Source organism: Salmo trutta, chromosome 22 (genome assembly GCF_901001165.1).
Source record: "Salmo trutta chromosome 22, fSalTru1.1, whole genome shotgun sequence".
NCBI lineage: Eukaryota > Metazoa > Chordata > Actinopteri > Salmoniformes > Salmonidae > Salmo > Salmo trutta.
In genome coordinates, this window is record NC_042978.1 from 45,014,452 (window position 1) to 45,026,658 (window position 12,207).

Here is a 12,207-nt window from a genome sequence, read left to right on the forward strand (position 1 = left end):
ACCAGCAGTTATTTACAAATAAACACAGACCACCACCCCGTGTCTTACCGGAGGCAGATGTTCTATCTTGCAGATGGACAGAACCCAGCCAGCTGTATGTTATCCATGTCGTCGTTCAGCCACGACTCGTGAAACATAAGATATTACAGTTTTTAATGTCCCGTTGACAGGATAGTCTTGACCGGAGCTAATCCATTTTGTTTTCTAATGATTGCACGTTGGCTAATAGGACTGATGGTAGAGGGGGATTACTCGCTCTCCTTCGGATCCTTACAAGGCACCCCGACCTACGTTCCCGATAACTGTCTCTTCTTCATGCAACTGATGGGATTTGGGCCTTGTCGGGTGTCTGTAGTAAATCCTTTGCGTCAGACTTGATAAGAAAAAGTATTTGTTCAGTACGAGGTGAGTAATCGCTGTCCTGATATCCTGAAGCTCTTTTCGGTCATAAGAGACGGTGACAGAACCATTATGTACAAAATACGTTACAAATAATGCGAAAAAACACAATAGCACAAATGGTTGGGAGCCCGTGAAACGGCAGCCATCTCCTCTGGCGCCATCATCAGACAATGCTATCTGGCTGGCGGTTACTCCTTTCTCACATACCACATCTGTTTGTCACCCAGACTAAGGAGGATGTACTCCTCTATAAAAGCTGCAACCAAACTGTGTTCGTTGGGTTCTCAACAACCTTCGGGGGCTGTTGACCGCTCCATTGTTGCCTTCAAGATCACGTTACTTCTGGGTTTGTTCATCCAGCAGCAGTCTTTCCTGTAATGTCACGATTGCAAAAGTCACCTAAATCAAACTGTTCAATCCAAGGAATACTTTTGTCATTCAGAAGGAAGTGGACAAAAGTATAGGCAACAATAAAATATGGCCTCCTTGGAAACAACTGCGAGCATTTTGTTACTTTCCTCCGTTATGGCAAATCAAACAATCAAAATCCAAACAGGTAGCCATGCCAGTAATTGAGAGAATATCCTAATTAATGCTTTGCTTGAGGAGATGCACTCCATAATTTATTTTCTGCTTGTCTTTTTCCTTATAGGAAGATGACTTCATTAAGTATTTGGCTGCTACTACATAACTGTTTGGTGTACTGGCTGCTGTTTCTACAGTTGCTGCAGCAAACACTTAGTAAATAGGTACCTTGGGTCATGAGTCCATGGAGAATGTCAGAGATTCAAAATGTTGTTTATAGCCTGATGAATAAAATACCATCTCAAAGACCAATGTGGTTGTGTAGTCATTTTTCCTTCAAAGCAAACAGAATATTAAATTAAGATACTTGCCTTTATATTATTAAAACATGACCTTGATTAACCTTTTACTGCAGTGGGCTAAATCAGGGTCACACAGTGTTTCTGGGTAGTCTGAAACAAATCTACTTAGAAACAGAAGTATACACTTCACACACATGGTTATGGGCTTAACAAAAGAAGACACCTGTACCATGTCAGATATAGAGTTGAAATGTATTACATTTTCAGTTTCTTAATTTTAGACTTTATATACATCACATAAGACTGAAATATAACAAAACCATTTGACATAGAAACACTCGCTGTTAATTATTTTATTTTTTTAAGCATTAAATAAGTGATGAAAGATTAATAACATTATACCCATGAAGCACCCACTGGGGGGGATTTGGGTCAATTGACTGCAGGAAAATGATCTATGGAGTATCCTCCCATACAGTTCATATGAATCATATATTCTTTTGTAACGTATTAGCCCCGGACAGATTGAGGGACCCAGATTAAACCTACTCCTGGATTTAAAAGCATTGCTAATGAGTAATCTCAATTGAAAGTGATTCTTAATCCAGGACTAGACTTTTTCTGGGTCTGTGAACCCTGCACTTTAATGTTCTGTACTTGCTCCTTGAATGCATACAGTAAGATAGGAGGACAGGTTTTTGATGACATCAATATGCTGTATATCTACAGTAAACAAGACAACAGTAAACATGTCTTTGTATCTATTGATCTGTTTGACATACCGAGTAAGGAAATCCACCATTTACAAAATTACACCGTTACATTACCAGCAAAAATATTGTATTCAGATTAGATACTTTTGGAAAACTAGATGATTACTTCGAGGATTACTTTGAAATTCAGAAAGCATGTTTGCGGGAAAAAATCTGACACTTCTGTTTTCTCAATGGCATTCAAATCAGCATTGAGCGAGTCTGACCACAAGTCAGAGACATTTACATTACATTTTACATTTTAGTCATTTAGCAGACGCTCTTATCCAGAGCGACTTACAGTAGTGAATGCATACATTTCATACATATCATACATTTTTTTTCTGTGCTGGCCCCCTGTGGAAATCGAACCCACAACCCTGGTGTTGCAAACACCATGCTCTACCAACTGAGCTACAGGGAAGACCACTATGATTACACACCAAATGTGTTTGATGGATCGGGGGGAAACAGCAGGAATAGGCTTTTGTAGGCTACAGTCCAAGCTACTGTATGTCTTCCAATGGTGCGACTGCTGTCGGCATCCAAAGAGTATCCAACTTGAATAAACGCTTCGAGGTAAGGATGACGGCGATACGGATATCACTTATTATTGGTCTACATAGCGCATTTATGTGAATCAAACTGCTGCTCCCTCATTTAGCTATTTGCGCCTTACGGAGGATTGTGGTTGTTGTTGATGGCTGTTCACAAATCTAAATGTGTATTTGAACCCAATAATGGTTGAATTCAAGTAGTTTAAGCTACCTATCAATCATTGGCTGTCCACCGGTTTCAAAAACAATGAAAAATGCGCTCTTGCAACAGCTGCATAGCACGGATCCCAGCCTATTGAATAAAAGTGGGGCTTTTATTGCTCAAACTTTTGATTGCCCCTTTTAAGTCTAACTATAGTTGCTACATCCATTTTTAAACTTAAATGATATATACAGTACCAGTCAAAAGTTTAGACACACCTACTCATTCAAGGGTTTTTCTTTATTTTTACTGTTTTCTACATTGTAGAATAATAGTGAAGACATCGCAACTATGAAATAACACATAGGAATCATGTAGTAACCAAAAATGTGTTAAACAAATCAAAATATATATTTTTGATTCTTCAAAGTAGCCATCCTTTGCCTTGACAGCTTTGCACACTCTTGGCATAGCATGCCATTCCATGAGTGCAGCATTTGGCTAATCTATACTTCCATATTTCCAAGTCCTATTCTTAAAGATCAAGGGGTAGAACATTTATTGGAATGACTGCAATTCTGATATCTTTACATTAAAAACCAGTCTCATCATTTAATCATATTATTATATGTAGTAGAAAGTGATGGGTTAGAAGCCTACATAACCAACCCATAAAGTAAAATGTAACATCCATATATGGCCAGCTATGTAAACTTTAACATTGATTTATCCTGCAATAGATGTCGTTCAATTGGTAACATGGATTTTTGACTTCTTCTAATGCCTCTTAAGGGGACAGTAATCTAAAAGTAATGGAATGTAATCAGTGTTTGGGTAATCCAAAAGTTACATTACTGATATCAATTTTGGAAAGGTAACTGTAACGGATTACATTTAGAAAGTAACCTACCCAACCCTGGTTAGGGGCATGACCTTTCAAAGTCTTCATTTTCAATCGCTTGTTATATTGCCACCATCTGGCCAATCAGTATAATTTTGTTAATGCCGGATCTCTATGGCAAGATGCATCATTCACCAAATCGTGCCAGTGCTGTCTGAGATATTACGTGTGATGAAACAACGTACGAACATGCTTAAGGACGGAGACAGATCCACAGTCTCCTTCTCAAATGTCATTGTGGGGGACAACGAAGATGAAACATGGTCCTGAGCACAAAATCATGAAATACGTTGCCCAATAGATCCTTTTCCAGTACACACTGACATCACACACAGATGCGTGCAACTCTTGGCAGCAGTATAAAATAAAATGTTCCTGGAGTATCTTTAGGGGTTCTTCAAATTGAAACTCTGGGGGAACCCCTATAAGTTCAAATACCCCCCCTTTTAATGGATACTCAAAGAACCTTTTGGGGTACATTTCTTGACACCCCCCCCCCCCCCCCCCCAAGTAATCATAATAATACTATGTTAAATTCATCAGAGAGATGGGGAAGTCTGTGAATCCCAAAAAATTGTAATTACAGATGATTAACAGAACATGACAGTATTTATACCTTGGCTTTTGTGCTGAATGTGAATGACAAAAAAACAGTTTTGATAATGGTTTTCATACACATACCTTGTCCATAATGTAGAGGCCTATGGGATATTCATTGAAGAGGTAAGGGAGGAGGATGGAAAATGTGATGAGCATAACATACAAATACCAATTGACATACCTTTGTCTGCCTCCTCGTCTGTATACCTGCAGACACAGACACTAAAGTGAGCAGTTCAGTCATCTGCACCCAATACAGCTAGCCTTCAACATTTTCTTGGGGGCATATTCTTACCTCTTTGTTGATTGATATTTGCACAAATATGAAAAGATAGATGGTATCATCATAAAACAATATCAATTTAGATCATACAAGGGACAAAACTTACCTTAAATTGAGGAGATCTTTACAAGTTAAGTGCCTGCACCTGCTGTCCTTTCAAATTAAAATCCAAATATTTCAGTTGGGCAGTTAGGTTCCTGAAAGAACCCCCACCAACTAAGGAGGTTCCTCGATGAACCCCACCTCCTATGGGGTTCTTGAAAGAACCTTGGAGGCCATTTTGTGAAGAGGCTACTCTCCACAATGTGTGGATGAAGCTCTTAATTTGGCATGAGGGAAACTGGAGATTCACTTCTACAAATAAGACCCACTAGAGCTAAACAACACTCTGTAATGTTTACCACGGTACCAAAGTAGGAGATGCTGTCATGAATCACTGGCATGTTTAATCGTTATACCCAGCTTTTCCAGCTGAATTTGAGAACTCACCACTTATAGTACAGTTGAAGTCGGAAGTTTACATACACTTAGGTTGGAGTCATTAAAACTAGTTTTTCAACAACTCCACACATTTCTTGTAAACAAACTATAATTTTGGCAAGTCGGTTAGGACATCTACTTTGTGCATGACACAAGTCATTTTTCCAACAGTTTATTTCACTTATAATTCACTGTATCACAATTCCAGTGGGTCAGAAGTTTACATACACTAAGTTGACTGTGCCTTTAAACAGTTTGGAAAGTTCCAGAAAATGATGTCATGGCTTTAGAAGCTTCAGATAGGCTAATTGACATCATTTGAGTCAATTGGAGGTGTAACTGTGGATGTATTTCAAGGCCTACCTTCAATCTCAGTGCCTCTTTGCTTGACATCATGGGAAAATCAGAAGAAATCAGCCAAGACCTCAGAAAAAATTGTAGACTTCCACAAGTCTGGTTCATCCTTGGGAGCAATTTCCAAACACCTGAAGGTACCACGTTCATCTGTACAAACAATAGTTCGCAAGTATAAACACCATGGGACCACGCAGCTGTCATACCGCTCAGGAAGGAGATGCATTCTGTCTCCTAGAGATGAACGTACTTTAGTGCGAAAAGTGCAAATCATTCCCAGAACAACAGCAAAGGACCTTGTGAAGATGCTGGAGGAAACAGGTACAAAAGTATCTATGTCCACAGTAAAACGAGTCCTATATCGACATAACCTGAAAGGCCGCTCAGCAAAGAAGAAGCCACTGCTCAAAAAACGCCATAAAAAAGCCAGACTACGGTTTGCAACTGCACATGGGGACAAAGATCGTACTTTTTGGAGAAATGTCCTCTGGTCTGATGAAACAAAAATAGAACTGTTTGGCCATAATGACCATCGTTATGTTTGGAGGAAAAAGGGGGAGGCTTGCAAGCCGAGGAACCCCATCCCAACCGTGAAGCACGGGGGTGGCAGCATCATGTTGTGGGGGTGCTTTGCTGCAGGAGGGACAGGTGCACTTCACAAAAGATGGCGTCATGAGGGAGGAAAATGATGTGGATATATTGAAGCAACATCTCAAGACATCAGTCAGGAAGTTAAAGCTTGGTCGCAAATAGGTCTTCCAAATGGACAATGACCCCAAGCATACTTCCAAAGGTGTGGCAAAATGGCTTAAGGACAACAAAGTCAAGGTATTGGAGTGGCCATCACAAAGCCCTGACCACAATCCTGTAGAAAATTTATGGGCAGAACTGAAAAAGCGTGTGCGAGCAAGGAGGCCTACAAACCTGACTCAGTTACACCAGCTCTGTCAGGAGGAATGGGCCAAAATTCACCCAACTTATTGTGGGAAGCTTGTGGAAGGCTACCTGAAACGTTTGACCAAATTTAAACAAAGGCAATGCTACCAAATACCAAATAACTTCTGACCCAGTGGAATGTGATGAAAGAAATAAAAGCTGAAATAAATCATTCTCTCTACTATTATTCTGACATTTCACATTCTTAAAATAAAGTGGTGATCCTAACTGACCTAAGACAGGGGATTTTTACTAGGATTAAATGTCAGGAATTGTGAAAAACTGAGTTTAAATGTGTTTGGCTAAGGTGTATGTTAACTTCCGACTTCAACTGTATATAAGAGAGGTAGCAGTTTACGTGACAAATTGGTCCATGCCAACTGCCAGCCACAAAAGAAAATGAGCCAGGCTCTTTTACGCTCTCTTCTGAGTGCTATAAATGCAGAGGCTGTGCACAGTGCAACACCATGATGAAGTGTGAATATTTTTGCCAGCCACATACAGGAAAACGGTTTCAAATAAATGACATTATAGCATGCTCCATCACCCATATTATCTACATGATTAAATGTCCATGTGGGTCGTGTTATGTAGGTAAAACCTCTCGTTCTCTAAAACAGAGAATTAGTGAACATAAAAGTTCATACGTTGAATTATTATTTTTGTAAAATCTTTTTTTATTTATTGATAAATGGACACCCATAATATAAAGTAACACTGTTCAAATGCTAAAATGAACTCCACATCCCATTTCAATAAGTCTGTATGTCACCTTTGCACCACGTTTTACAACATGGAGGCAGCCATGGGCAAACTGTTAAACTGCATGAAAGCACCAATCTCATAGGATTAGGTGTATAATCATTAGATCTTAAATATGTCATGAAAAACTGTAACTTTTGCCTCACAAGAAAAAAAATTGGCGCACTAAATGCTGCTGCAAAGTGATTGCAGACGATGTCATGCACAAGCATCATAACATTAGTTAGCTAGCAAGTTAGAGAGGGCCAAGAGACCTGAGGTGGCAGAACGGAGTGCTCGGGTTGGGGTGTAGGGTTTGAGCATAGCCTGAAGGTATAGAGGGGCAGTTTCTGTTGCTGTTCCGTAGGTAAGCACCATGGTCTTGTAGTGGATGTGAGCTTCGACTGGAAGCCAGTGGAGCGTGCGGAGGAGTGGAGTGACAGAGAACTTAGGAAGGTTGAAAACCAGGCGGGCTGCAGCGTTCTGGATAAGTTGCAGGGGTTTAATGGCACAAGCGGCGAGCCCAGCCAACAGCGAGTTGCAGTAGTCCAGACAGGAGAAGACTAGTGCCTGGATTAGGGCCTGCGCCGCTTCCTGTGTGAGGTAGGGTAGTAATCTACAGATAGTGTAGAGCAAGAACCTGCAGGAGCGGGTCAGTGCTTTGATATTTGCAGAGAACGACAGGGTGTTGTCCAGGGTCACACCAAGGTTATTTGCACTCTGGGAGGCAGACACTGTGGAGTTGTCAACCGTGATGGAGGTCTTTGAGCGGGCAGGCCTTCCCCGGGAGGAAAAGCAGTTCTGTCTTGTCAAGGTTCAGCTTAAGGTGGTGGGTCGACATCCAAGTTGAGATATCTGCCAGGGACATAGAGATACGTGTTGCTACCTGGGTGTCAGAAGGGGGGAAGGAGAAAAGTATCCGCATAGCAATGATAGGAGAGACCATGTGAGGATATGACGGAGCCGAGTGACTTAGTGTAGCGAGAAGAGAGCCTAGAACCATGCTCTGGGGGACACCAGTAGTGAGAGTATGTGGTGCAGACAGATCCTCGCCACATCACCAGGTAGGAACGGCCTGCCAGGTAGGATGCAATCCAAGATTGTGCAGAGAGTGAGACGCCCAGCCCTGAGAGGGTGGAGAGGAGGATCTGATGGTTCACGGTGTTGAAGACAGCGGATAGATCTAGGAGGATGAGAATGTAGTAGAGAGAGTCAGCTTTGGCAGCGCGGAGAGCCTCCGGGACACAGAAGAGCAGTCTCTGTTGAGTGACCTGTCTTGAAGCCTGACTGGTTCGGGTCTGGAAGATTGTTCTGAGAGAGATAACTTGAAAGTTGATCAGAGACAGCACGCTCAAGGGTTTTGGAAAGAAAAGAAAGAAGAGATACAGGTCAATAGTTTTTGACATCAGATGAGTCGAGTTTTGGTTTCTTAAGGAGGGAAAAGACTCGGGCCATCTTGAAGTCAGAGGGGACGCAGCCAGTGGTCAGGGATGAGTTGGTGAGGGAAGTGAAGAATGGGAGAAGGTCTCCAGAGATGGTCTGGAGAAGGGGAGGCAGCCAGTGGTTAGGGATGAGTTGATGAGGGAAGTGAGGAATGGGAGAAGGTCTCCAGAGATCGTCTGGATAAGGGAGGAGGGGATGGGGTCGAGCGGGCAGGTTGTCGGGTGGTCAGACCTAACTAGTCGCAGGATGTCAAGTGGAGAAAGAGGTTAAAGGCGTAGGGTAGTTCTGTGTGAGTTAGACCAGTGAACTGAGCGAATGAGTAGCGGATGTCATCAACATTTATTTCAAAGTGGTTGACAAAATCAAATTAAATTGTATTTGTCACATGCGCAAAATACAACAGTGAAATGCTTACTTAAAAACCCCTGGTTGGGGGTACTTGGTCTATCCACAGGGGATACTTGAGAAAACTCATGAGACCATAGTAATACTGGTAAAATGCATATGAGGGGGCACTTCAGGACTACTCCGGGCAGAGCAAAATTCAGTTGGTGGCACAGTAATCGTGAAAGGTCTGGAACCACTACCCTACAGTAATGTAGTTTTTGATAAAGCTCAACAGTGAAGGACTACCTCATGTTTGTATTGCTAGGTATTCCTGCACTGTTGAAGCTAGAAACAAAAGCATTTCGCTGCACCTGCGATATCTTCTGCAAATATGTGTACGCGACCAATAAAGTTTAATTTGATTTGATATGATATTATCTATAGTCTAATCAAGCCACTTCTCGAGCCTTCTCAGGACGTGGAGGCTTGTATTCTTCAAAATGTTCATAGATATAACATGCTTACATGTTATCTAGAATGCCTTATCTAGAATGTTCAAAGATTTTATGTTAAATGATAAACATTTTATGTGTTAATCCCAAATCTCGCTCATGTCTGACAGTTTGCAACAGTCCCGTGCTCATGCCCCATACATCAGTAGGTAAACTGTTACTGCCCTCTGTTGGTGGTCTGAAATCCTGTTCATAGACGCCTTTCTGTGTTTGCAAACATTGCTGCACGAGGACGATGCGCACAAGTTGGTGTCAGAACAAAGGGAGTTCTTATAGAAAAAAGCCTCTATTTACATGTTGCTTATGAGTGCATTTCACTCTACTTTTGGAATATAATTGGATTTTAAGGCTCTTTTGAATGTCCTGCTTAATATAATGTTTGTCATCGCAAATCAACTGCATTATACTTAAAGAAACACTTCAACACTTCAACCAGTATGATGGCTCTTTAGCTAGCTTTTGCTACAGCCTATATCAATGAGCTTTAGCATTCTAGCTAGCAACTGTAGCATCCAAAATAGTTATTTTGCAAAGATCACAAGCAAATATAATCTTAGCGACTGTTCAAGCAAGAATCAAAACATCATTGTAAGTGTATGAGAACCTCAAAGTCATTTTGTTTAGAAGTAATAAAAACGTATAGGCTATATTGAATGGGCGCCGATGGCGATGGCTTTCTTACTGCCGCCAAGAGTTGCGCGCATCTGTGCGTGATGTCAGTGTGTACTGGAAAATGATCTATTGGGAAAAGTATTTCATGATTTGGTTCTCAGGACCATGTTTTATCTGGCAGATTCATTAAATAGTACCCTCAAAACACCAGTCTCAACATCAACAGTGAAGAGGCGACTCCAGGATACTGGCTTTCTAGGCAGAGTTCTTCTGTCCAGTGTCTGTGTTCTTTTGCCCATCTTAATCTTTTGTTTTTATTGGCCAGTCTGAGATATGGCTTTTTCTTTGCAACTCTGCCTAGAAGGCCAGCATCCCGGAGTCGCCTCTTCACTGTTGACATTGAGACTGGTGTTTTGCGGGTACTATTTAATGAAGCTGCCAGTTGAGGACTTGTGAGGCGTCTGTTTCTCAAACTAGAAACTCTAATGTACTTGTCCTCTTGCTCAGTTGTGCCCTTGGGCCTCCCACTCCTCTTTCTATTCTGGTTGGAGCCAGTTTGCGATGTTCTCTGAAGGGAGTAGTACACAGCGTTGTACGAGATCTTTAGTTTCTTGGCAATTTCTTGCATGGAATAGCCTTCATTTCTCAGAACAAGAATAGACTGATGAGTTGCAGAAGAAAGTTATTTGTTTCTTGTCATTTTGAGCCTGTAATCGAATCCACAAATGTTGATGCTCCAGATACTCAACTAGTCTAAAGAAAGCTCAGTTGTATTGCTTCTTTAATCAGAACAACAGTTTTCAGCTGTGCTAACATAATTGCAAAAGGGTTTTCTAATGATCAATTAGCCTTTTAAAATGATAAACTTGTATTAGCTAACACAACGTGCCATTGGAACACAGGAGTGATGGTTGCTGATAATGGGCCTCTGTACGCCTATGTAGATATTCCATTCAAAATCAACCGTTTCCAGCTCCAATAGTCATTTACAACATAAACAATGTCTACACTGTATTTCTGATCAATTTGATGATATTTAAATGGACAAAAAAATGTGCTTTTCTTTCACAAACAAGGACATTTCTAAGTGACCCCAAACATTTGAATGGTAGTGTATATAAAGTGTAATATTGGGATGCAAACTCAAAATGTAATACATTTCATCTCTATATCTGACACTTAGAGCATTGGGACAGTACTCTGCTGTTAGGGGCAGCAGGTAGCCTAGTGGTTAGAGCATTGGGCCAGTACTCTGCTGTTAGGGGCGGCACGTAGCCTAGTGGTTAGAGCATTGGGCCAGTACTCTGCTGTTAGGGGCAGCAGGTAGCCTAGTGGTTAGAGCATTGGGCCAATACTCTGCTGTTAGGGGGTGTTGCTGAGTCTGTTGGTAAGGAGATTGTGTGAAACAGATGTATCTTCCCTCCACCAGATGGTCATACGACCACAGAAGTAAACTTGAATGACCTGACAGATCTCGTCACTGTGTCACCCTTTTTTGGGGATCCAAATTGCCTTATTGGAGATGATAGTAACTACTGTCAGAAATACTCTAATCCCTATTGGAGATGATAGTAACTACTGTCAGAAATACTCTGATCCCTATTGGAGATGATAGTGTGTTGAGAGACCTTTGTCCATAGATGCCACATATCAACTTTCATGCAGATCAGTCATTCTGTACCAGAGGAGTAGCATTTTTAGTGTTCTTCTCAACATTCAAAATGGAGGAAAATTCATCACTGCAGACCTTGTAGGTATAGGTGCCTAAGGCCAAATTGTTCCTTGTGAAGAGAGGGAACTATTTACCAATTTTCATGACTTTTAGGTCAAACAGAATTGGAGACGTGACCCTTCAAAACGTGCATTTTCAATCGCTTGTTATAGCGCCACCATCTGGCCAATCAGTATAATTTTGTAAATGCGGGATCTCTATGGGGGGGTTAATAAAAATGAAACATGGTCCTGAGCACCAAATCATGAAATACTTTGCCCCGTAGATCCTTTTCCAGTACACACTGACATCACGCACAGATGCGTGCAACTCTTGGCGGCAGTAAGAAAGCCATCGCCATCTGCGCCCATTCAATATAGCCTATACGTTTTTATTACTTCTAAACAAAATCACTTTGAGGTTCTCATACACTTGCAATGATGTTTAGATTCTTGCTTGAACAGTCACTAAGATTATATTTGGTTGTGATCTTTGCAAAATCCCTATTTTGGATGCGACAGTTGCTAGCTAGAATGCTAAAGCTCATTGATATAGGCTGTAGCAAAAGCTAGCTGAAGAGCTATTATACTGGTTGAAGTGTTTCTTTAAGTATAATGCAGTTGATTT

At 41.2% G+C, this 12,207-nt stretch overlaps 1 long non-coding RNA gene across 1 annotated transcript; it reads left to right on the top strand.

The window, feature by feature from the left end:
- On the top strand, nucleotides 1–1,239 carry LOC115158800 (uncharacterized). The gene is made up of 2 exons (XR_003868740.1): nucleotides 1–958; nucleotides 1,055–1,239. It is a non-coding gene; the product is annotated as an uncharacterized LOC115158800 (long non-coding RNA).
- The last annotated feature ends 10,968 nt before the right edge of the window (nucleotides 1,240–12,207 follow it).